Source organism: Sciurus vulgaris (genome assembly GCF_902686455.1).
Source record: "Sciurus vulgaris genome assembly, chromosome: 11".
NCBI classification, from domain to species: Eukaryota; Metazoa; Chordata; class Mammalia; order Rodentia; family Sciuridae; genus Sciurus; species Sciurus vulgaris.
Window position 1 is genome coordinate 114,644,585 of NC_136472.1, and position 23,483 is coordinate 114,668,067.

At 54.0% G+C, this 23,483-nt stretch overlaps 1 protein-coding gene and 1 long non-coding RNA gene across 5 annotated transcripts in view; one reads left to right on the forward strand and one right to left on the reverse strand.

The window, feature by feature from the left end:
* Positions 1-23,483, reverse strand: part of LOC306639582 (nectin-1) — a 63,062-nt gene that overhangs the window by 38,639 nt on the left and 940 nt on the right. The window lies entirely within an intron of this gene.
* LOC306639583 lies at positions 9,819-23,474 on the forward strand. Of its 4 annotated transcripts, none has more exons than XR_013757689.1 (4): positions 9,819-10,320; positions 10,595-14,797; positions 14,873-16,474; positions 18,355-23,474. It is a non-coding gene; the product is annotated as an uncharacterized lncRNA (long non-coding RNA). The 4 variants fall into 4 exon arrangements; XR_013757690.1 differs by having other exon boundaries at positions 14,873-16,097; positions 16,347-23,474; XR_013757691.1 differs by having other exon boundaries at positions 14,873-15,952; positions 16,068-23,474.

The window sequence follows — 23,483 nt, forward strand, 5'->3', positions numbered from 1 at the left end:
ATCCCTTTTGCTGAAGAGGAAGTCCATTGCCCCGTGCTTTTTGATCCTGAGCCTGGCAGTGGGTCAGCCATTGCCAGATACCATCCAGGCCAGTACGGGGCTGGGGATGAGCCATGTGCGTGTGCAGCCAGCTCTGGGGCAGGAACAAAGCAGGCCTTCCCTTTTGCTTTTGGTCAAGTCAGGCCTGGTCCCGCCTCTTGCCTGACTCTCACCTCATCTCATGGGGGTGGGAGCTTGTTGAAAATCTATTCCATTTAGTTGTGAAGCAGAGAGCCCTAGGTTCAAATCCCAGCTCTGCCACTTGCTAGCTGTGTGACTTTACACTTTGTGTGTACATTTCCTCATTTATAAAAAGAAAGAACAGTTATTTCCTCAATCAGACATGATTTTCCTATGTTCATATATGAATTCCTGACCAGTGTAACTCCACATCATGTTCAACCACAAGAATGGGCAGTTATATTCCATGTGTGTATGATATGTTAAAATACACTCTACTGTCACGTATAACTAAAAAGAACAAATTAAAGAAAGAACAGTATTTCCTCACTGGTTTGGGGGAAGAATAAATCAATGTTCATAAGCAAAGAGCAAGGAGCTGAGCCTGGCACAGTGGAAGTCTGGGTAAATGCCAGCAAGCCCCATGTGAACATGATGGCCCTGCCTTGTCAAAGTTGGGTGCACAGTGCCTGCCAGGGCCTGCATGTGGGCGATAACTGCAAGAGTTGACTGACGCATGGCATGACCGGGACGCCAAGGTGCTCAACGCCTCCCCAGCCCAGGCAGGCTTGAGAAATGGTCATGGCACAGGACCCAACCACAAGTCTCTCCCGTCTGGCCCCTCTCTAAGTCTTGCATGCTGGAGTCAGGAAGAGACTTCATGCAGGTCTCAAAGGGATAATAAGTAAATGTTTTGCAGTGAGACTCAGTAGGACATCTTTAGAGTTCACAGACTGGCTCAACCCACAGAAGTGGTGGCAGCACCTTGTCTTGTACCCTGCCTGGTCTCTGAGTGCCTTGAACTTGACAAGTCACTCATCCCACATAGGTTCACTCTGCACAAAGTGTGGGCCAGAAGAGACTCCCAGAGCACCACAGGAACAACTATCCCAATATCTTTCTGTACACATGGGGAAACAGAGGCCAGAGAGTGCCCAGGGTGACTGGGCAGGAGTCCTAGCTCCAGGCCTATGCTGTCCATGGAAGCATACCTGGCCCATGGTAGCCAACCACTTCCTGTCTGACCCACCCTGGATTTCCATCATCCTGGATTATTAAAGTAGCCCATACTCCACAGTCTAAGTGAGAGCCCAAAAGGATCAATCACGTAAAACGCAGGGCTACTTCCTGCCAGGGTAATGAAATGTGCGGTTCGGCCTGTCTGGACTGTCAACCCCACTGTGTCCGTAGTGCCTGGCTTGGGGCTGACAGACAGGCCCCAGGAAATGGGCTGGAGGAGTGAAGGACCCTCCTCACACTTGTCCTTTCACACTGGCTCAGAGTGCACACTTACTCTGCCTTCCTGCCACCTCTTCTTCAAGACGATGGCTCCCTCCTTGCAAACTTCCTGGCTCGGGACCTGCCTGAGCTCCCAGAGACAACATTCCCTGGCTGGAAGGCCTCTGGTACCTGGTTCCCCCCAGGCCACATGGCCCGTGTGCCGTGCTGCGCCATTTTTCTACACATGCTTAGGAGGCAGGGGCTGTCTCCGTCCTCCCTCTGGGTCTTTGTTACCTGAGGTGGAGGCAGGGCTGGTGGAGAGAGAGGGCAAATGGATCAGAGTCCATGGACTTGACTCCCTCGCCTGAGTGTTGGAAGAAGTAACTCCCAGGTCCCCATTTCTAACCTGGGTTACTAAGCATCTGGAGGGCTCAGCAAGTCTCCCCTCCTCCTTGAGTTATGGGGCAGCCTCGGAGGTGCCACAACACCCTGCAGTACTCCAGAGGGTCCCCAGGCAGGTGGACAGAAATGCAGAAAGGTCAGGAAGCTCAGCTGCGCCTGTGCGCCAGGGAGAGGAACCAGGTGCTCTGGCCACAGCAGCAAGGGGCAGCAGGAGAAGGCCAGGCCCAGACTGCCCCTGGTTGTGGGTGGGGCACAGCTGCCAGCGGAGCCTCCTGCTCCTGCTGCCTCCACTCCCCTGCTTGGCTTCTCTGCTGCCCAGCCAGGGTGTGGTGCCCATCATGGGTGGGGGACCCTCTCAGGCATTCTTCCACTCAGCCCTGAGGGAGCTCCTGGGAAAAGTGCAGGCACTTAGGGACAGGCAGAGTGAGTCCTGACCTGGCACACACTTGTGGAGATGTGTGAGCAGGCCCTTAGCCTCTCTGACCTCAATTTCCTCCCATGTAAAATGGGATTACAGCCTTGAGCTCGGAAGCAGGTCAGGGGTTAAAGTGAGGACCCTCTATGGATGCCGAGTGCACATGTGGGCAGGGATGGCTTTCTAGAGCCGAGGACTTTAAAGGAGGCTGTGTGTGCATGCGCACTTGTGTGCACATGTATGCATGTGCTGGAACAGGATCAGGGTATGCAGGGGCAGGAGGCAGCAGCTGTCCCCTGGAACATACATTCATTAACGTATTACTGATAGCACTGGGCACCTCTTAGGTCCTGGGGATACAGCACTGAACAAAAGAAAAAAACTCTCTGTGCTTGTGAAGCTTAAATTCTAGTGAGAGAAAAGACAATGAATGTGATAAAGTTTGTAAAGGATTATTTTAGGTCAAGGGTATCCTGGGAAGGCCTTACCGAGAAAAGAGAAAGAACATATGAGCAAAGAACTAAAGGAAGTGAGCAAGCCAAACCTGGAATGACCTGGGAGAATATTCCAGGAGGAGGGAGAGAAGGCGCAAAGGCCCTGAGGTGGGAGTGTTTCTAGAATTTGTGACCAATGCAGCTGGAGGGGAGAGGTACAGTGGACAGATGATGTGGGGCCCGGGTTTCTCCTCAGAGTCAAATGGGAGCTACTGAAGGGGTGAGCAGAGGACGGACCTCTGGGCTGTTTCAACAAAATCACTGACAACTGCTGGAAATACACTGAAGGAAGTGGAGGCAGGGGACTGGCGAGGACGTAACTACAGTTACAGGGACATCTCTGGCTCGTAGAGTTTGGGGAGAGAGAGCCATGAGCAGAAGGTGCAGCAGGGGTAGGGGATGCATCCAGGTTTGCGGGGCCACTTCCCCACCTGTCCAGGTGAGACAGCTGGCAGCCCACACCCTCTCCCTGCAGACAAGCTGTCTTCCCCACTGGGCATTTGAGGGAGGTAGGAGTGGCGAGGTGAGAAGGAAGCCCTGCACGAAACAATGGCCTTAAGCTAAGACAAGAGAGATGCTTGTCCCCCTTTATTTATGATTGTTATGGGGAGAAATAAAGCTCCTGCATTGGCCTCCCTTGGGCCTGGAGCCAGGCCCTCGCTCCTCTCTTTCCTTCCACCTTCCCCTCTTTTCCTCCGACACACAGAGATCAGATAACTTTTTACTCAAGGGAAACTTACTCCCCTTACCAACACCAGCAGACCCTCGATCCCAGATTAAAAGGCAATTAGATGGCTTTGTTTTTATAGGGGCAGAAGGCCTGCTTGGCACCCTCCCGGGGAACTGGATCCCGACAGGGCACTAGCATATCTTCTCTCTTGCTCACTTAAACCCTCAGAGCAAGGGTGGAAACTGAATTTGTCCCCTGCCCCCCCCCCCCCAAAATACAGTACTGATTGCTTTCAAGTCTATTTCAAAATAAACAGCACAGAATCACTCCCATCAGCGCTCCCAATTCCTTGGAAATGGCATAAAAGGGAGGAGAGGCCTTGGAGATGCCTCCCCACCAGAGTCCCTGGCCTCCGACTCCTCTGCTTGGTGTACCTGTGCTGACAAAGGCTGGCCAGCTCTTGGGGCGCCTGCATACACTCTCTCAGTTAGTCCCCAGGAAAGCCCTCAGAGTTGGTGTATCATCCCACTCTATCCTCAGTCAGGGTTTAGAGAAGAAACCGAGGGTCTGAGGGCTTCATAACAGTTCAAGGGCAAAAGGCTAGCGTGTGTCAGAGAACCCAGGTCCACCCCCGTCCTTCCCTCGATTCTTTCCCCTGGGGCCAGATGAAGAGGAGGGGAACTAGAATCCATGGCTGGCCTTCCAGTAGTTTCCATCTGGCGGGAGCAGGAGGGCCACTGCTGCCCTTAGGGACTGGGTGGACGGGGAAAGTCCATCCATCCTTAAATAACCTTGAAGGATGGGGAGGTTTCTACTGGACGCAGTGTAAAGGCCACCGCTCTTGCCTTGTCCCAAAGCTCCCTGGGCAGTTGGGCTCCCTCCCACTCTGCCGGCTGAGCCTCAGGGCTGCCCTCTTCCTCTGCTGTGCCGGCTCCACTCCAAGGTATCTCAGGCACTCTCTCACTGGCTCCTGGGCCTTTGCACAGCTGTTCTCCTGTCTGCTGGGCACCCTGTCCCCTGTACCCACGCTGCTCCCCTTTTCTGGCTAAAGGTCATTCCTCCTCTTTAGTGGCTATTCCTCATTCTGATGCCACCCCCACCAAACCTTCTACCTCATCTCTCCTGTCTCATGCCAGTGACCACCCAGACCCTCCACAAAAACCGTCTACCTTCTCTCCACTCTGACTTCCCACAGAGGCAGGCAGTCATACCCCACCTCATCTCTGCTGTGCCAAGTTGTTGAGCCCTCCCCTCCTTCCAGATTCTTCTACGGTTACGTCTCCTAGGTTCAACCCACTGACACTGGTTCTTCTAGTCCCCTTCCTCTGACTCGTAAAACATGGCTAGCACACACACGTGCCAAGCACTGTGCTTGCGTGTTTGGGGGGAGCTGACAGTAGTGACAATAGGCATGAGGTGGAGAAATGAGAAAGATGAAGGCATTTTCTTTTTCTGTGGAAACTCAGTTTAACAAGGGCCCCAGACATGAAAACAAGTAATTACTGTGTGTTAAGTGCTGTGTTTTGTTTATTTGTGTTTTAAAGTATGAACCAAAAGTGATGGGAGTTTGGGGAGGGTGGTTCTGTCTGCGGGTGAGGGAGGATCCCAGCAGAGATGAAGTTTCTAGCTGGGTCTTGCAGGATGAGCAGGAGTCCCTCAGAGAGGAAAGGGTGGCTTCGAAGCCTGGGTATGTCTGAAGCATCAGGTATTGGGGGCAGATTGCGGGGCTGGGGGTGCTGAATGGAAGGGAGGTGGGAGTCAATTTTTAAAAGGCCTTGTTTTAGACAAGAGCCTGCACTTCACATTGTGGGCAACTGGGTGCTACTGACACCCTAAGCAGGGTGCTCATCTGGTCACATTTATGCTTTAGAAGGAGGCACCTGGAACTCTAAGGGAAAGATGTCAGTTGCAAAGGGCCACAAGCAGTGTGATTCCATTTATGGAATGACAAGTCCAGAACAGGTAAATCCTCAGACACAGAAAGTAGACCAGTGGTGGCCAGAGGTGGGCACAGGGAAGAGGGAGCGAAGGCTAACCCCGCACAGGGCTCGGCTTTTCCAGGTGGAGGAGCGCATGTTCTGGATGTGGTAGGGGTGATGGCCGCACAACTTGGCCAGTATCCTAAGTCACTGACTGTGTGCTTCGGGAGAGTGAACTTCATTGTATGTGAATTATATCTCAATAATAAAAAGAGGTACAGAAGAAAGACGGATTGTGGAGAGCTAGACTGGAGATCAGTCAGCCATTAGGAAACCTGTGCAAGACCGTGGGACCCCCAAACGGGCGTCCCCTGCTCAGCACGGCTATGGTGAGCAATCCCCTTTTGAGGCCTGAGAACCCCACCTCTCTTTCCTGCCCAGGACTGATTCTGCTGGGGGAGGGGACGCCGGAGAGATCCTGGACCCCCACCCCCACCATAGCAAGTGTTTCGTGCATATCGTGCATGTGATGGCTTGGACCAGAGTGACAGACATGTCACCTGACAAGGCACACCACTTATTTTTGAAGACAGGCGGGTCCCCTGGTAATAGAGCAGGCACGAAGAGGCTTTGCCACGGACAGGGAAAATTAGGGCAGAAAATAACACCAGGAAAACAGAACTGGCTCTTTGAAATGAAAGAGAGAAACCCCCTTCCTCAGACGTCAGGCCTGTCTGAGCTCCTGGGAGTCCAGGGGCCATCCAGCTTGATGGCCCACTGCCTCCACTGGCCTGAGCAATTCTCCCTGCTGGGTGCACTTGCTGGGGCCACTCTGCTGACTGGGCAGCCGGGGGACGAAGGGAGCCGGGGTCACCTTCTAAAGATCACCCTTTCCGTGGGCCCTGAGTGTCTGCGCAGGGGCTGTGCCAGAGCACTTGCCCTGGGCAGAAGGCCCTATGTCCCAGACCCTACCATCTGGGGGTACTGGGCCCAGAAGGAGGAAGAGCATCAACCGTCAATCTTCTAAGCCTTACGAAGTTGGAGTAGGGTGGGAGATTCTGACAACCAGGTAGGGAAAGGCAGTGGCTTGGAGGCAGGATGACAGAGCTTTCATCCCATGCTCAGGTCACCCCTTCCCCCTCCAGGTAGTGCCCTGTCCCAGGGTTGGGGGGAGAGCACAGGCTGGCTCCCCAGTCCCTGTGGGTGGAAAGTACTCTTGAATGGAAGGGAGGGAGGAGGGGAGTGCGTGTAGGAAGCCCAAAGCAGCCTGGGAATGAGCAGGCTGGGGGCTGGGACAGGGAGTGACGCTGGGGGACTCTCAGCAGGGAGCAGGTTTATTTCACTCTCTGAGTTTGGGGTGACAGCAGGGCAGAGAGGAGAGGAGAGGAGAGGGCGAGGCTGACGAGTTCGAGGGGGAGGACCTAGTTGTTTTTCCCAGCATCCCCCAGGCCACTTCTCTTACCACAAACCTCAGTCTCAAGCCACTTGGTTGTCATGGAAACAGGACGGAATAGAACAGATGGTCTCCACTAGCCAAATTCCAATTAAACAGGGCAGAGATGGATAGGCAAGGGGGTGTGCTCCGACTAGGCCACAGAGGGCTCTGCCCCACCAAGCCAGCCTGCACTCTCTGGGCCACCCCAAGACAGGCAGGGGACCTAGGAAGAGGGACTCACCCCTGCCATCCCTACCTTCACCCCTTCACTTCTCAAAGGTGAGGGCATGAAGGTTAAGGGAATGCCAACTTTGGGGGGCAATGCTGGGGGGATGCACCTTTAAATTTACAGAAACACTGAAATGGATACGTATGTGTTCACACGTGCGTGCCCAAGCACACTCATGTCACTGAGCCAGCGCGTGTCTATATGCTCAGGAGCACATGGGAGCAGTGCAGAAAGGTTAAGCAAAGTCATTACAGAAGCACACTTTTAACACAGCACAAAGAAAATGCTTTGGAAAACAAAATCAGCAATTTATTCCCATTTATTTAATTAACATTAGTAAGACTCTATCAAGTGCTTTCGAGTAGGAATATAAACATGCCTGCGACGGAGACGGTCCCTGGGCTCAAGGACACAGAATAAATGAACTGATAACAGAGCACTGTTCTGGCAGGGCTGCTCACAAAGTGCCACGACAGAGAGGGGAAGTAGTGAATTTGGGGAGGGGGATTAGAGAGGGAAGGGTGGGTCCCAGAGGAAGTAAGATCTGACTGGGCTTTGAAGATGGAGTAGGAGTTCGCCAGGCATGTGGCGTGGGTGGTGAAGGGTCACAGCTTACAGAGTAGATACGCCCATCTGAGTGGAGTCTGGAGTGCCGAGCAATCAGAAGAGAAGACCCCAAGTCACAATGCTGGTGTCATCTGGATGGCATCATATCTGATCCAGACACTGACGCCCCACACACAGACACGTGCCACCACTCAGCACCCGCCTGCAAAGCCACACCACCATGTGCGGTTTCACACACACACCACCCAGAGCTCCCTGTACTTAGCGGATGCTGAACAAATGGAAAAAGATGATTTTGTTTGCTGTGAACAAAATGAGGTGGTATGGAGGTGTCAGGAGAAACAGACGCATCAGAAGAGCCCCTGTCTGGGCTATGGGTTAAATAGGGTGCCAAGAAAAACAGAGAAGAGAAGAAGGAATCCTCAGAGCTTATTTATGGGGCTGAGAAGCCAGTCGGCTCCTATCATTTTAATACACATTTATGGGATACCTGCTGTACCGGGCACTGAACTGGGGCCAGCAGAGATGTTTGGCCTTTCTTTATGGAGCTCAGGGTCTAGGGGAGGGGAGGGCGTAAGTCCTAGGTAGGAGCAGGAGACAGCGGGGAAGGCTTGGGAGGGAACCAGGCGCTTTCCAGGTGCTGGCTCAGGCTCAGCTGTCAGCAGTAGCCAAGGCCCAAGGCTGGAACCTGTAATGGGTCCACGTAATGTTGTAGAGGATCTGGAAAAGTAGGCTACTGGGGAATGGCTAGACAAGGGGTTCTCAATGGGGGGTGCCTTTGCCCCCAGGGGGACCTTCGGCCGTGTCTGAAGACATTTTTTATTGTCATGCTGCATCTGGGTGAGGGGCAGGGATGCTTGGGACAGACCACTACTAAGAGCTACCTGGCCGCAGGTCAGCGGTGCTGAGGTTGAAAACCCTGGCCTACGTCACTGAGCCTGTGCTTACGTCAGCAGCACTAGGGAGCCCAAGAGGGACACACTCAAACTCCTCTATGCTCTGCCAGTCGCCAGCAGGCTACCCAGGAATGGGAGGGACACTGAGAAAGACAACAGTACCAGAGCTAAGAGCGGGGCAGTGGCGGGCTGGGAGGGTCCTGCAGAGAGGGCAGGAGATAAATAACTGGCGACACAGCAGATGCAGGTAGGCAGCAGAAAGAGCAGAGCTGGGGGTCCCCCTGCAGAAGTGGAAGGCCACTCTCCCAGAGAAGCCCCCTGTGGCTCCATCCCAGTCCCTGTAGCTTTAACCACTGGAATAATTCTCCAGAAACTTTGTGCCTCACTGCAGGGGCCAGGGACCACACCGGTTCTGAGGACAGGTCAGCCCTCTTGTACCCAGCCTCTGCACATGAAAGGGACTGGGCTGACAGGAAAGCCCCCTCTCCCGGTCCCCTGCTTCAACTCATGCCTCCTTTCTCTTTTCTTCCCTTTCTTTGCCCTGTCCTTCTCCCCTGACCTCACGGCTTTCAAAAACAGCCCTAGAAAACGCCCCTAACCCCCATCAGAATGGGACTGCACCCAGGACCCCAGCTCACAGGCAGGCAAAGCTGAATGGCTGCAACCAGAAGTTTCCCAGCAGTTAAGAGCTGAAAACGCCGGCCCCCAGGGGACATGTGCCCTGCACCTCCTCACCCTAAGCCACCTGTCTGGAGTCGGCTGTCTTTAGGGACACCCCGATGTGCACCAGCTCAACAAAGCCTTGGATATTTCCAGTTGCTTAAAGTGTCTTTTCTCATATAGTGGATGCCCAGGAGTATCTGCTGATTGACAGATCTCCCCCAAAGGATTAGGGGAGCATTACCCGCAGTGCACCCCAAGACACTGCATGGCCAGCAGAAAGGGCCCACAGCCAAGAGAGTCAATGGGGGTGGGGACGCTGCTAGGGAGACCTCTCTGGGTGGTCATGGGGCCCATCCTTCCAGCAGGAAATATCTAGGCATCCAAACAGCTTGTGGGGGAGGGCAGTGAAGCAGGTCACTAATCTCTCTTGGAGATTAAATACCACGTTGGCTCTAAAGACCAGACCTAGCTGGGGGAGGGGTGGCAGTGGGAGGGTCAGAAGGTGAAGCTTGGCTGGGCTGTGGTCACCCAGGGTAGGGGCAGGAAAGGGTGGGGGGCTTCTTTTCTGAAGCCTGGGCATAGCCTAGAAAGTTCTCCAGGGTTGCAAGAGGCAGGAGAACTGAAATTGGGTAAAAAAAAAAAAAAAACCGAAGGATTTATTAACCAGAGTTACTAATGATTAACCAGCTTAGACTCCTGGACTTGAAGCCCCAATTTTTGGTTCCCCCACCATCAGTGCTAACTTCCCATCAGCCCTCTCTCTCTGTAATCCTGACCATCGGCTGGGAAGCCAGACTGGACAGTGGCTGTGTCTGTCTCAGCACAGAAGCCAAGCACCCTAGGGTGAAGACCCCTTCAGGGGAGTGGCAGGGCCTGCCTAGGGTCTTCAGTGCCAGAACGGTGCTCACAGACTACCTGTGAGGTGGGAACCCCTGGACTTCCTTCCGCCTGCAGTGTTCGCCTCTGTAGCTTAACGTCGAGAGTGGAGCACCCCACCCCACAGCATGCTGTGGCTCGCCCTCCCAGTGCCGTGACATGCCACAGAGCTGCTGTACTAGGTCATGCAGCACCGGCAGGCGACAGCAGAGGCTTCCAGGAGATCACCCCACCTGTGGCACCGCAATGCGTCTCCTTCCACCAGTCAACGCACCCATTCCAAAGTGACCGAGTCTGTCCCCAGGGTGACTAATGTGTGCAGAGGGTCCTGTCCCCCAGTCCCCCTGTCCCCTGCACACACCCCCAGCCTCTGTACACCCTGATGCCTGGCAATATGCTCCCTCTTGCCGTCCCTTCTCTCCCCATCACCAGCTTAATTCCTTAATTCCCGCTGGAGATAAGCAGATCTTTCACTGCAATTTATTGTTAATCCAAAAGAAAACAGGGGTGGAAGGGGTGAGGGCTGGGAAAGGATGGGGAGGATGGATGGTGAAGTGCACAGACAGCGGCCCACGCTGCCACTCTTAGGTCTCAGACAGCTGTGGCTGGAGGCAGGCAATGGGTGGCCCATGTCCCAGGCTGCTCAGCCCACATCTGGAACCACTCCTGTGACTGGGGATCTAGACACCTTGGTTCCGAGGACTGCACCTGAGACAGTGAGGTATGAGACTGGATCACATGAGTTTGTGGGAGTGGGGACACTGGAGTTCAGGCAGTCTGGTCGAGGGACGTCATGTGGGGGATCAGATGTGCTCAATGCCATTCCGAGGGATGGAAAGAGGACTGACAGGCAGCAGCTTCGAAAACACAGATCTCAGCTCGGCGCAAGGGGGAACGTGGGGCAGAGAGCGCTGTGAGGGTTTCCACAGAGGGTGGTGAGCTCCCCATCACTGGGGATGTTTGTGCTCAAGTAGGCTGATCCACCACCTGGTAGGGATGTGGTTAAGGGGTTTTAGGATATGAATGGGGTTACAAAGCTCAGACTCTAGGACTTGGACTTAACCCATCTCTGCCCTCCTCTGTGCAGAAAGGTACTTTCAGTTCTGACCTGCTGGGTGGCCTTTCCTGAACTGGGCCTGGGAAGGGGACACGCAGGCTCACATTGGAGGGTGAAGCAGAGTGTAGTGCTCGGTGTAGCCACAGCTGGCCCTAAGTGTATACGTGGGAAGGGTGATAGGCTCATGCTGCCGTGACCCACAGGCCTTGGCTTTCTCTACACTGCACTGCCAGGCATTTGCACTGTAGGTGTTCCTGCCTGAAGGATGTAGCACCCTTAGGTGTCACCTGCTACATGTGAAGTCAGAGGTCAGATTCCACCCAGTGTTGGCTGGGAATTGTGTTTATTGCTGTGTCCCCAGCTCCTACCTGCACACCTGGCTCTCAGGGCACACGCGTGACGCAGCAATAAACCTGCCTGTTGCTCTTACAATACTCAGGGCAGTGGGGTTCCCACAAGGGCTGACATGGGGACCTTGGGGCAGTCACAATCCTGGGTCTCTTGTTTAACTCTTGGTTCCAACACCCCCAAAGGAGGTCCAGGCGACTTGGCTTCAAGAGCCACTAGGCACCTTCCCAGGTGACCATCTGGGGATGGGGTTGAATCTCTAAGAGCCCTGGGGCCTGAGTTCCTGATATACCCACCCATGTTGACCACCCTGGTGAAGTGACCCCCACAATATTCCAGGTCACATCCTGCTGGGGGTGCTCTTCCTCTAGGGATCAGTCAGGGGCTAATGACAGCTCCATGGTGCCATGGCTGGCTCTCCATTCTGCGTTAGCCACACCTGTGCATTATTTACCTCTTGTGAGCCTCTCAGGAAGCTGCCCCTCCCCCCACCAAACTCTACAGTTAGGGAAGTCGAGTTTGGAGAAGACAAGACGTTGGTCCACGGCTGACACAGGTAAGTCATAAAATGCTGAGATCATTTGGCTCCAAAATAACCAGTGAGTTTAGTCAATTTAGGGGAGAAAAAGAATCAAACCAGTTGTTTGTGATCCTACAGACAAAATAATCATCTAAGTGACCTCTGCCTGTTTTCTAACTGGAGGCTGAGGGCGGTGTAGACCTGAGCTCAGACACTCAACATCTTTGACTGCCTCCTGTCCTTTCCCCACTCCACCACAACCCGGCACCCAGGATCCACCCCCACCCCAGGAGCTGGGTGAGAGCCCCAGCCCGCTGAAGATGGCGATCAGTCTGTTCAGGAGCAGGCGTGCATGCCCGCGCCCGCGCACACACAGCACGTGACCTCACGAGGTGCGCGCGCGCACACACACACTCACACACACACACACACACACACACCCCATAAACCTCCCCCATACACACACAGAGGACATAAAAACACTTGTAAAGAAACACATAAACCACACAGATTATCATTATAGCGCAAACTGTGTACACAAGTGTCAAGGGGACAGGGGTAATGGAGTGACAGGAGGTGGGAGAGGGTCATCAGGGGCATTTCCTGGGAAGGGTGTTTCCAAGCAGAGCTTGGGGTGGGGGAGGCCACAGAACCCTTCTTGGCGATCTCTGTAGCAGAAGCACTGAGAGGACGGTGCCAAGGACTGTCGTTGCCCCCGACTCCCATCCTCACTGCTTCTCTTCAGTACTGACCCCAGGTCCATTATCTGACTCCTGGGAGGGCTGGGAAGGGTGCTATGGCTGGGGCAGGGGTGGGAGCAGGGGAACAGGAGTCTGTCACCTAAGTGCCCCCAAAGGCCCATCCATCAATCCAGTGGAGATAATCAGAGTGCTCAGCCAGCCCAGGACACTGATGGCTCTCTGGCCACATAAACACAGGGAATAAATCTGGGAAGGGGCTGGGTAGGAGGATGTCTCAGTAGCAGGGCTGGCCACCCTCCCTGGGAAGGGAGAGGAGGCCCATCCATCATTCTGAGAGATGCAGCAATCTAGGCCAATGAGATGGAGACAGTTCGGGGGGCGGGGGAAGTGGGCAAACATAATAAAATAATCCAGTGCAGTGTGGCTGCTCTGCTCTGATCTTATTTACACTTGGGGAGATGCCTGTCCCTGCCTCTGCTCCAACTGAGACCTGGGAGCTTCTGCCATGGATTCAAAGTCCTCCAAGGAGGTCCGGCTCCAGGGAGCAGAGAAAAGGGGCATGAAAGTGGTCGCGCCCACGAGCAGGGCAGCCACCTACAGGCCCTGGTCAGGGGCCCCTGTGAGCTTGCTGGGCAGTCCTTGGATTGTGGAGGGACTCAGGACAGGCCTAAGCCCACCTTCCTCCTACGACTTCCAAGCACTTCCTGGGTGCAGGGTAGCTTCTAGCCCCCGGAGCTATCACATGTCTGTGGCTGGTGTCGGCCACAGGGGCCGTGCGGTAATTCAAGCTAACGGAGCATGGATAATCTGGAACAGCAGAGGGTCTAGGAGGAATTTCTCTTTGGCGTCGAAACAGATCAGATGACTGTTCTGCAGCCAAGTTACCTTCCTAATTAAGCAACGGAGTCTGTGAGGCCCAAGTGCACATGGTGACCTACAGGGTCAGGGGGTGCCAGGAGGCGCTTTGGCCCTGGGTGACTGAGAGGACAATGTGCATGTGTACTGTCCGGAGTTGATGCTTTGTGCTTTGTCACAACATCAGGAAAGGGTTTTCGTTTTTCTGCTCCTGTGATCTCTACGAGGATAGTGCTCTACCCCTGCTGTGAGGCTGAGGATGCCTGGCCCCAAGAGCAACTGCCTCTATCCCCAGCTCCCTGTCCCTAGCCTGCCTGGGGCACAGGAAGAACCAGCCCTTTCATCCCAGGAGATCAAAGCAGCCTGTGCAGGTGAACACCCTGAATCTTCTCCTTTGCTCACACCCAGGCAGGGGCCCCTCCCTTGCCATCTTTTGAGATCTCTGGGAGAGGGAAAAGGAGCTTCCAGAAGCTTAGGATGGGCTCTGGCATAGGATCAGCTTGCGGAGTCCTGGACCCCATTCAGGATGCAGGGCCAGTCTGGGACACCTGCTGGGGGCAGTTCCACAAGGTTCTCTTGGGGAAGCCACTATGACTGCCCTAGTCTCACTGTGCAACATGGTGGGAGGTGATACCTACAGACTCAGGGAATGAAAGAGGAACATCAAGACATTCCACTCCAGCACAACCCCGTGAAAACTCCCAAGGTACAGCAGTGACCAGGGCAGGATATTCCAGGGACGTAACAATTGCATTTCTTTCTTCTTCTTTTTGTACTGGGGATTAAACCCTGGGGCACTTTACCACTGAGCAACATCCCCAGCCCTTTAAATAATTTTTTTTTTTTTTTTTTTTTTTTTTTTTTTTTTTTAGATAGGGTCTTGCTAAGTCGCTTAGGGCCTTGCTAAGTTGCTGAGGCTGACCTCAAACTTGCTATCCTCCTGCCTCAGCCTCCTGAATTGCTGGGATTGTAGGCATGCACCACCATGCCCAAGTACACTTGTATTTCTAATACTTCTAAGGTGTCCAAAGACTATAACAATAAAACCATCAAGACTCTTGAAAGATACAGGGCTGATAACACTCCAAGTGCTCCAGGGAATATACAATGACAGTACCACATTGTCCCAACACCATCAAAGGGACGCAGTGTAAATAATTAGGTGCTATGTGGAGGTGGTGGACTTCTGGAAGCAAGGGCTCATGAGTACTCCAGGCTCTTTCCTCCATCACCCAGCCACCCACCTGCCAGAAAACAGGTGGCTTAGTCAAGTGCTAGAATCAAGGACATTGGCCTGACTTTCTGTGTATGTGTGAGGTTAGCACATGTGTATTGTGTGTGTTCACGTGTGAATATGTGGGTGTGAGGTTAGTGTGTGTGTGTAGGAATCCTGGCTCTGTACTTACTAGCTGTGTGACTATGGGCAAGTTACCTGACCTTTGTCTGGGCCTCATTTTCCCACCTGTAAAAATGGAGAAAACAGAAGTACTTTCTACATGAGTTGTTCTGAAGATCAAATAAGTTATTACATGTCAGATGTTTACAACAGGCCTGGCACACAAGAGAGCTGCAAGTAAATTTTTCTCTCATCACTATCATCACCACCAATTGTCATCATGAGCAACCCTCTATCCATGCAGCATGTACTAGAGGCCCACATGTACTATGTGGCTGGCTCTATGCTAGGCCCTGGGGAAACCAAGCCACATCAGCAACAGAACTCTTGGTATTGTGGAGGAGACAAATATTAGGCTCAAAGAACTATCTAGCAAGATGAAAATTAACCAGTGCACAGGGTGCATGGCTAAGGTGCTGGGGGCTGTAAGAGGTTGTCCTTGCTGGGACGTGTTTGGGAGAGAAGTGGCTCTTGACCTCAGTATGGAGATTTATGTTATGGGCAGGAAGAGAGAATGTGAGTGCATGGGAAAGCACCTGGTGGGAAAGCACCAGGAATGAGCGGAGGGGTACAGGGAGGGTGTGGCCATCATGTGGCCTGTGAGTGTCCTTCTGGGGTTCAGGCATCAAGTGGCAGTGTGGGCTCATAGAGCCAGGAGTCTGCTGCTATCACTCCCCTGTGGTGGGACCCGTGTGAGGTAGTAACAGGGCTGGCTGGACTCCAAGGCCCCTTCTCCACTGCTCTTATCCTAGCAGCTAAGAGCATCTGCCCACAAGACACCAGGCAGGATCACAGGGAGAACGGCATGGCTCGGGGAGAACGGCATTCCCGGCAGCTACTTCCCCAGTCCCACGTAGGGCTTGTGTTCCAGAAGAACTGCAGGCAGGGCCTTGCAGGGACGCTTTGTGGGCCAACATGGGCCTCTTGCCCCCTTCTCTCAGAGCAGAGCAGAGCTGACCCTTATCTGATCACACCGACTGGCACTCCCATCTTCCCTGACTCACTTGGCGGGAATAGCAGCTCACCTGCCAAAGTGTGGGCTGACCTGTGTGACCCCGGTGGGGGTCAGGTGAGTCCAGGTGTGCCCAGAAGCAGTTATTTGGATCTGGCTTGCATTTTTCCCCAAAGCCTGAGGCACCAAGACAGGGGATAAGTTCCCTTTGCTCTTGTCTTGTTTTTCACAGTGACATCCATCAAGCCACGGCGGTACTATGGTAAGTTCGGTGGTGAGGAAGAAAGATAATGCAGAAGGGAGGCCAAGGTGCGGGGTAGAGGCAACTAACAGCCACCAGAATCTGCTAAGAGGGAAATCACACCGTCTTTGGTGGGATGGAACCCAAGGCCCTATCACAGTGGCTACGGACTCAACAACCCCAGGGAGGAGATGGGACCAGGAAACCCCTGACTAGGTGGCTCTTGGCAATAGTTGTCTCATTCAGCCTTGAGGGAAACTCCATTCATAGGTGGGAAAGTACTTCTGCCATGGAGTCTCAAGTTCCCACCCGCCGCCTTTTGGATGGAAAGATGTGCCAAGATTCAGGCCAAGGCCACCACAAGCACATCTGACTCCATCTCTGCTCTAGCTGTGCAGGTGAGTGGGTATGCTGTCACCTGTCCCCAAGGGTCCTCCTCCATGACTTGCTGATAGGCTGAACTTCAGAGTTAGCTCCTTGTAGAGAAGGCACTCTTGGAACAATCCCGAGGGAGCTGTGTCCTTCGCCCCTTTAGGCAGGGGGCAGAACCAAGAGTCAAAGTGGGCAGAAGGGACCCTGAGTTTCCAGGCTTGGGGAGCATGCACGCAGGGACTTCAAAGGACTTCATGTAAGCTCATAGACTGGACTCAGACGCCCACTGGGACATTCTTATGCCTATGGCCAATAGGTTTTTTCTCTGCTCAGGCCACGCCTGCAGCTGTGTCCCAAAGGAGCCACCAGCCAGCGGAACTAATGTCCTCTAATGAGATTCGGGCCAGAGTGGTCAGGCGGGTTTTATTGTCTGTGGCTGGGTAATGAGACTCCTCATAAACTGGGAATGAAATTGGGGTCTGTGCAGACTAGCGGAGTGGGGGTGGCCCAGGAGAGGAGTTAACTCTGTCCACCAAATCCCATCCCTCGACCCGTCTCAGCTGCTCCATCCAGTCCATGAGCACCTGCCCTCTGCCCTGAGCCAGGCCACGCCCCACTCTGGGCTTGCCTGTACCCGGAGGCTCCACACTCACAGCTCAAGGCCCTGCCCACGTCTCAGGCCACATCCCTAGAGCGGGGAGGGATGCTCCTATGTCGGGGAGGCCACAGCTCCCTGGCCCCTTGGCTTTCCTGTCAGAAGCATCCATACTGCAGAGCCCTGGGCTTCCTGGTCAGCCCCAGCTGGGTCCCTCCCCAGCCTACACACTCACTTTATCCCTCGCTGCCCCAGGGAGCCACCATGCTCTGGCTCACAGTGCAGGAGAGAGAAAGCCAGTGGTAGCTGGTGAAGTGGACAGCCATCTTGTGGAGACATTTTACTGTGGCCAGGCTCAACTTTGTCCATCCCAGCTCATTTCTTCTTCCTAACCTACTGCATTTGCAGGCAGAAGTCCTGGCACCTAATTTAGCCACATTGGCATGAGATGGGGCAGCAAGGTACCAAACCTAAGGCTCACTCTCCTCATCTGTAAAATGGAGGTAATGCTAAAAATGCCAACACCTTGAGCAGAAGAATCAGGGAGAGAATGGATCAGCTGAGAGGACAGCCACAAACACTGTGATCATTGTAATGTTGCAGAAGGGTTCCATCTGCGACAGGGGAACCAGAGAGGAGGAGGCAGCCCCAGGAGGGATTCTCTACCTATGTGGCTCATACCATCTCGTGAGGGGGAGTCCACTCCTGGAGAGTCTTGCTATCTACCTTCCCCTCAAATGTGGAAGTTTGGAGGAGGCAGAGGCCAAGTCCCAGGCCCTCCCTGCCAGCCAGGATGCTGCCACGGCTAGTGCTCCAGATGGGCAATGGCACCCCAGCTGGGCCCCAGCCAGGCAGCAAGGCGGGTGCTGGGAGGGCCCTGGGTGGCATGCTGCAGAGCGGAGGCCGTGTAGCACCTGCTGCCTGCACAGTCCTCAGCCACCATGGGGGAAGGGGCGTGTAGCCAGCCAGGCCACTTGAGTCCACCACAGCCCTCTCTGCTCCCTAATTGCTGCTCCTGGGCCATCATGCCCAAGTGGGAGAAGGGACTCACTCTCCAAGCAGCACCAGGTTGGAGACATGAGCAAATAGGTGGGCAGTTGAGTGACTCTCAAGGGAGTGTAAAGGTGGTGCTGCCCAAAGAGCACTTAGGAGGCAGGAGCATTCAGAGGAAAGGCATAGGGACAGAAGTTACCACTCTTTACAGCATGTTTATCACATGTCTGGCAATGTGCTAAGCACTTTTCACTCGTCATTCCCATCCTCATCTTCACAAGTCTTAGGAATCTGTATCGACAGAAATCCATTTTACAGATGGGAAAACCGAGGCCTGGAAAGTGACTTTGCTGAGGTCACTCAGCGAGTCATTGGTGGAGCTGGATTCCAACTCCATCTGGATCACCACACTCCGCAATGTCACTATGCTAGGCTTCCAAGATGGAGCAACCACCAGGTGGCAGGGAGAGGACTGGGCTATCTGCTTCTCTACTCTCCCTTGGGAGACTAAAAGGCACAATTCCCATTAAGATCCAGTGAATACATACCTATCGCCCCTCCTGACACCTACCCAGGATAAACCTGGGATTATCCACTGCCCTGAATATCTTACAGTCTGTTGTCAGAAAGTCTTTGGTTCTTCTTGAGTCTCTCTTATTGCATTGAGTTCAGCACTCCTTGTGGACTGGGTCAAGATTTCAGATAGGATGTCTGATGTCTTTTTTCAAATCTTTTCTCTTTCCCCATCTCCCAGTTCCAAACAGTGTACAAGAGCCCAGAGTTTAAAGAGTTAAGTGGACTAGGGGTGTTATCTCCAGCTCAGGGCAGTCCCCCTGCAAGGTGATCCCTGCTCAGATCTTAAGTTACTCCTGCCTCCGCCAGCACATCTGCTACCCGTTGGGCAGACCTGGTCTCTATGGAGGGGGCGGGCATCATGGGGAGAACACTTTTCAGCAGGGCTTGGGCACAGGGTACTGGGCTCCCGGGACCAGCCTCTCTCCACTCCTTGAGTCTCATTCCCACTTCCTTTCTAACAAGAGGGCTTCTACTCTCTGCTGCTCAAACCCACAATGTTTCTGGGCAAACCTAAAATTGCCGACCTGGGCACACATATGGCTCTGCAGGGCTTTTCATGGAGAACCAAAGTCTTTCATTCATGTCATTTTTAAAATAATTCAGAATTTACTATCCCCCTCCTATGGTTCTTTCCCCCAAGTACCCAAGCAGGAAGCAAAGATGCTGAATTAGGAGCGGAAACCTCTTTCCCTCCTCCCCCGCCAGCCACAGGGACCATGAGAACCCACAGGGCAGGCCAGGGTTAACCCCAGGATCAAGCGCTGCTGTTTGCCAGGGAGACAACAGGAGGCTGACAAGAGAGGAAAAGTCTCTCCAGGTGTTCTCAAGGTCTCAGGTGCCTCCCAGGGAGGATGCAGAGATCTGGTCTAAAGTCAAGGGCAGAGGAGAAAAAGCAGTAGCACCCAGGGTACCCACTCTCCCAATGGACCTGGACCCACAACAGGCAGCTTGTCCTGGAAGGAGCTGGCCAAGGGCAAAGACTGGGTCTCCTCCCAAAGTCACTCTGGCTGACACCCTGACACAGACTTAGAACCACTCACAAAATCCATCAGAACGCCATAGGAAATGAGTTATATGTGAATGCGCATTTGATACTCCACAGCTCCAGTCCCATGGTGACCACAGGTATGGGTGCTCACACCTCTTCCTCCTAGTTCCCAGAGCTCTGCACTTGTGACAGGGAACTGTAGATCATCAACATGAACGCACAAAGCCATGCACACAACCACTCCAGACCAGAGGCAAGACTCTAAATGTTACAGGCCAAGTTCCACGACTGGCTAATGTCCTCTAGACTGGCATGCTGGCTAATGATCAAAGTTTTAAAAAAAGAAAGAAATCAGCTGAACAGGTGAATATGCAGACACCGCTCCATCTGCCCCTTCCCCAGGTCAGGTGGCACTCAATTTACCAGGTTAACCAGGAAAGAAACTATGAGAAAAATCGAAGATACATTCACACGTCCCTTGGGTGTCTTCTGTGTGTGCTGAACAATGAACATTAGTCAGGTGCTAAACAACGGCAGCAACACAGACACAGCAAGTGGAGGCGACCCTCTGCCCCTCCAGCCTGGCCCACTCACTCAGCTGGCAGCACTAGGGTTCTAGCCAGCACCACCAGGCTGGCAGCAAAAACTGGCCCACAGGTCGGGTGGCCCAGGCAGCCACCAAGACGGATTCATTGTGCAAAGCCAAGGGGTCGAGAAGGAACTGATGACGCTCCTAATGTCAGCCAGCATCAGGCATCTGAGCGACATACTCAGGAGTCCAGGTATAAATGACACCTGCTAGGCCACTCAGCCAGGTGGCTGCAACGTCCCCAGGTTCTGCAATGTCTCCTCATCCCCTCCTGCCTGGATTAGGCCCTGAGTCTGATTCTGGGCCACTCTCCACGGTGCTGCCTCAAAAACAGGCCTGGAGTCAGCTGTGGACACGCTGTAAGCCCTGGGCCAGCAGAATTGGTTTTGCCACAATGCCCTACCCAGCAAGGCCAAGCACACCATGGTCTGTGAGAAACGAGGAGGAAATAACCCGACAGCTCTAACACTCAGAGTTTCAAAGTGAACCCCCGTGACGGTAAGCTGTGCACAGTCTGTGGAGGGGTACATGTGGCTCGACAGGTCTTCCGAGAGTGTGCATGACACCTGGGGTGTGTGTTCTCTTTCCAGACAAAAGGTGTGGGGAAGCCAATTAGGGAGGGTGTGGTGTAGGTGGGACACCTGCTTCTCAGGCAGGTTCTCTGTCTCCTCCTCTCCCTCCTAGGGCTCCCCATCTTTCTTTGGGCTGTAGTCCGCATGCCCCACTGACCCTCTCCTCTAAGTTAACGGAAAGGAACCACAGAGTGTCAATGTCAGGAAACAAAGACAGGCTCTCGGGCTTTCACCGACCTGCCTGGTAAAGTCTGTGTTGTTGAAGCATATTTTTCTGTGTACACTCCAGGAGCCAGATTGGGAGTTTGAGGTCAGGTGCCATCAAATGTACTGGGGGCTTCTCCCTCCCTGCCCCCACAATGCTCCCTATCACAGCCTAGGAGAACTCAGAAAAGAGCAGCAGATTGGCAAGTCCCCAGAGAAAAGCAGGAGCCAGCAGGAGGAAGTGTGTGTGTGTGTGTGTGAGTTGGGTGGGCTGGCAACTTCTGGGCCTACTGGCCTCCTCTATCCAAGGGTCACACTGGGAAAGCCATATCCACCTGCCTCCTTTCACAGTGGACCCAGAGAAAGCAAGAAGAGGAGAAGCAGGCACACAGGCAGTGGATCAAGAAGCTTGGTGAGTCTGGAACTTTGGCTGCCTCGAAAGCCACCCGTCCATCAGTTACAATCAATCGGAGAACACCTATTAATTGCCTGTCTCTGCTGTGGTTCCATTTTTGGCATCCCACTCCCTCATTTGGATTTTTGATGAAGGGAGTGTCTACCTTGAGCCAGTTGAGGGTCACCTCCCTGTCCCCCCTCCCAAGCAGGTGGAACACAGCAGGCCTCTAGCCACAGAAGGTGGAATTAACCACCCTTCCCTCACAAAGCTGGGGAAAGAGAGCAACAAAAGGAGGGGAGAATGAGGGTGAGTTCATCCCCCTCCCCAAACCTTCCCGTCCTTTGTCCATCCCAGGATTGGGTTAACCCCTAGTGTGCTAGAAACAACCAGAGCTCCAGGCAAGCTCTCCCTTCTCTGGGTCGAATGTGGATGTGTGCAATCAAAGGATTCCCAGAAGCCCAAATCCCTGCAACCAGGCAAGTCCTGGAGTCCAAGCTTCTGCGTGTCCTGGCTTCCAGGGCCATCCGGTGTGAGATGTAGACCTCTCACTTCCATCAAGGCCACTGTGGGAAGGGGCTCAGTCATGGCCCTGTGAAGTGGCAATGATAGCAAGCAGTGAGCCCTGGAATTTTCCCTCTCCCCTTAGGAGTAAGCACCCCAGGATTCAGGGGTGGGGACAACTGCCCCCTCCACACCTGTTTTCACAAACTGCTCTCCCTGGCATCTGCCACCCAGCCAGATTTGGGGAGCTCCAGCAGTGAGCTGGCTGGTAGAAGGGGCATAGAAGGAATGAGGTCAGGCTCCTGCCTTCCAGAAGGGCACCCAAGCCCAAACCTGGACAGTCAAGTTGTCCCCTTCTAACAAACTGCCTGGCAAGTCTGACTAATCCAGGTGCTGGAGAGCTAATATTCTTGCAGGGGGCAGGTGGACAGGGACTTGTCTCTGTACTCCCACCCCTCTATCCTGCAACCCCAAGGTAAGGACCACGTGCTCCAGTCAAGCTCCCCCTTACCCTCAAAAGCCACCTTGCTAGGGGCAGAGAGCATCATCTCAGGTTTCTTCCCAGAGGGCTTCAAGGACCCTTCCCCCACCTTGACCCAAATCCGATGTCCCACTGGGAACCCAGTAGCTTTCCCTGGGACACAAAGGGTTAAATCTAGGCGAGGGGAATCGGTCGGATTTGCCTCCTAAACGCATTTTCCAGTTCATTCCCCAGCACAATATGCCTGGGCCGGTCCCGCCTCCGCCCCCACCCAACCCGTCAGAGTGGGCCACCGTGGGCCACCTCAGGGTCCTGCGCTGTCTTAACCCTCTGACTGCCGGTAGCCCGCACCTCGAGGAAGCAAGGATACGCTGGGCACCCTCGTGGCCCCTCGGGAAAGTGGGTCAAGCAGTCACCTGGCTAACACGAAGCCCGTGGCACCTCCTCCCTGGAGAGCCCCCAGCATTAGAAGCGGAGTTCCAAGGCGGAGCCCAGTCCCGCGCAAGGCCGAGTTTGCGATCCCCAGCAGTCCGGGCCTCACCCTCCAGGAAAGGAACCGCAGGTGAGCGAGAAACCGCCTCTGCAGCAGGAGCCGGCTCTCCGCGCCCGCGGTGGAGCGATGTGCGGCGGGAGGGGGCCGAGAGCCCGAGTCCGAGACCGTCTGGCGAGAGGCCGACGAAAGAAACGAAGGCCCCCTGCGATCCCCCAAACCCACAGCCCACCAGCTCTTAGACTGACGCCCTCCCCCTGGGGCTGTTGTCTCATACCCCGAGACGGTGATTACGGTGATTATTTTGCATTTATGTAACGTGCAGTGTTTCCAAACTGCTTCTCGAGCTGAGAACTGGTTATTAAATAAATAGAACGCTATTACATATTATTATTTTTTGTGAAGAACTGAGCGGAGAAAGTGCTTTCTTGCTACACAGAGACGTGCATCTAACTGCTTCCCTGCAGGGCAGGCTGCTCGGCTCCTCAACCCCTTTCTCCGCCGTGCCACCTCCTACTCCCCCTTCTACCCAAGCCGTGACCCAACTTTTCTGGTTCCGTTCACTCCCTGCAGCCCAGTAGTGCCCGTCATCCAGTTCCCTGCCCTGGGGAAGCACTGGATGGGTGGGGGAAGGCAGCGGTGAACGCGC